The sequence below is a fragment of the Ornithodoros turicata genome, unplaced genomic scaffold (genome assembly GCF_037126465.1).
Source record: "Ornithodoros turicata isolate Travis unplaced genomic scaffold, ASM3712646v1 ctg00001263.1, whole genome shotgun sequence".
Classification (NCBI taxonomy): Eukaryota; Metazoa; Arthropoda; class Arachnida; order Ixodida; family Argasidae; genus Ornithodoros; species Ornithodoros turicata.
Genome location: NW_026999527.1, coordinates 88,768 through 91,196, shown reverse-complemented (window position 1 = coordinate 91,196; position 2,429 = coordinate 88,768). Strand labels below are relative to the sequence as shown.

Here is a 2,429-nt window from a genome sequence, read left to right as displayed (position 1 = left end):
CTTTAATGCGCAGTGCTGTCCTCATCCCACGTAAATTGGAAAGGGAAAATTGGGTCCTGAAGTGAAACAAATACAGCGACGGTTTTCGTACGCTCACAGAACATGAAATCCCTGAACAGTGTATTCGTGAAAACAGCGACTCACCGTTTGTCAGAGGGTCAGCTACGTTCAGACAGAAGAGGTGCCGGAAAGAAGTTCCTGAAGAAATATTGCGTGGACTTCTTTTTCCTTCCGAAGAAACATGATACAAGTATTTAACTACTTTCCAGGTTCAAGAAGCCATGGGCAGTTTTGTGCAGTATACAACATCTGCTTAGCTGGCAGCCAATTTTATAACAATTATTATGTAAATAGAATTGTTAATGTGTGCGTGCATGAACACTCGCTTAATTCATATATTCCCAGTATATGACAAAGTACCATCTAAGTAGGAAGACCACATACAGGGTGTCCAAGAAAATGTCTAATTGAATTATAACTAATAATAATAATAATATATAATTTAAGAAAACTACGCCACCTAGAAATCACATGGTCAACGGAATAATTTGTTACTAGCTTTTTGCCGCCTGCTGATGTGATTGTCACCTAAATCAAATTTTATTAAGCAAATTATTACGAATGGAAATAAAAAATTTGTCACATAAAGGTATGTCGCCAAAAAAAAAAAAAAGTAATAATAAACACAAATGTGAAACACTTGAAAAATTTACTCAAGTTCCCGATAAATGACGGGGACTTATAGCATCTGCCGGATGGACCCAATTGTTTATGCAGGGAAATCCGTCGGACTGTCCGTGATATGAGGAACGCGGTAGAGCGCCTGAAGCCGGCACCGTCCAGAAGGTGCATAGGAAGGCATAGGACGAGCTGCACGAAGGTAACTTGGATTTATCCAACTACAGACTCAGTTACCTATACAAACAGAACCTAACCTAGAGCTGTACCAATTTGCAAAGTAATGACGAAAGATGGAAGTCACTGAAAAGGTTATTCAGCTGTAGGGCTCGAACCCGTATCTTCGGGGTTACCGTGGGTTCGAGTCCTACAGGTGGCTAACCTTTCCAGAGACTTATCCATCTTTCATCATTAATTTCTTAAGCACTCGAGGCTTCGTACGCATTTGTCCGTTCTATATGTGTTCTAGCCCCAGGACATCAATTGTCTCACGTTGCAAACGAAGCTATCTTACACTACCCTGACTAGAATAAGCTAAACACTAACGGAACCTAAACAAACTTAATCTAACAACCACGACACTGCATGAATAAAGCCGACTTGCGGAATGGTGACACCAACAAAAGAATGCCCAGCCGATGCATTATGCTTCATCATTATGCGTCAAGTTAGGCGCCCATTTGGCAAAAGCGAGCATATAGTTGTCAAGACACGCACGGGGGTACCGTGATGTTGAAACACTACTCTGGACACTTCCTCCAACATTTCATTACTCATCCAAGTTGAATTATGCGGGCTAATGTGGTTATACGTCGAGATATAACTTACTATTTTCCGTAGATGAATCCCTGTTTCTCTCACTCGAGCATGCGGCCTGTGTCTTGCTCCTTCAGGTCCTGTTCTGCGTTCTTCACAAAACTGTTTTGTTGTCCTGTACCTGTACAATGCTGGTGCACTAAGGGAGCACGGAACGAAGGATGTTTTCAAAATAATGAAGATCCCAATAGCCCCTTAATTGACAGAGTACCTCATTTCAAATACCTCGAAGTGAAAAGTAAACACTCGAAGCTATTTTGCCACTACTAGAACCGCATTGAAGCTTTAAACCAGTGCACTGTTTAAACTTTGTGCCGAGCATGTTTGTTTACAAGTTTGATTGCCGCCATGTAGAAAAGGAGGAGGAGGAAAGAATGGTGCCGATCGTGGTGCAGATATCCTTGCGTGGCGCTAACTGTAAGAAAGAATAACGATATGTCGAAGAATAATAAAATTGCTCTGTATGGCAGGTATTCCTGAAGAATTTAGTTCCCCGAATAAGGGAAGTCGTGCGAATTTTCGTATGCACAACAGAAAAAGCGCGATAAATAATATGACGATGGTTGACGTCGTCTGCTACGGTATATACGTCAAACTGTATGCTCCAAAGACAAAGCCGCAACGAATTACATACGAGTGATGCACAAAAGAACAAATTAGAAGTCGTTTGAGTTGTCTTTTCACGTTCTGTGTACTATTTAGGTGCAATTAGTTAGCGCAGATCTCTTCCAGTCATCGATATGTCTCCGGGACACACGCACTCGAAGTAAATTAACACAAGTTCCGTGATACCGGGAATTAAATTTTTCAAGATACGTGCCATAAAACGCAATTCTATTGTTCTTAGACGTATCATCATATTTTATCTCACTTTACACCACGGCGTACCATCATATTTCATCCTTTTTTTTAAAAATCATGCAATCGACACCACT

At 41.0% G+C, this 2,429-nt stretch overlaps 1 long non-coding RNA gene across 1 annotated transcript; it reads right to left on the bottom strand.

The window, feature by feature from the left end:
* Positions 1–1,860, bottom strand: LOC135376738 (uncharacterized). The gene is made up of 4 exons (XR_010417825.1): positions 1,706–1,860; positions 1,507–1,633; positions 145–228; positions 1–56 (listed from the first exon to the last, which is right to left on the bottom strand). It is a non-coding gene; the product is annotated as an uncharacterized LOC135376738 (long non-coding RNA).
* Between the last annotated feature and the right edge of the window lie 569 nt (positions 1,861–2,429).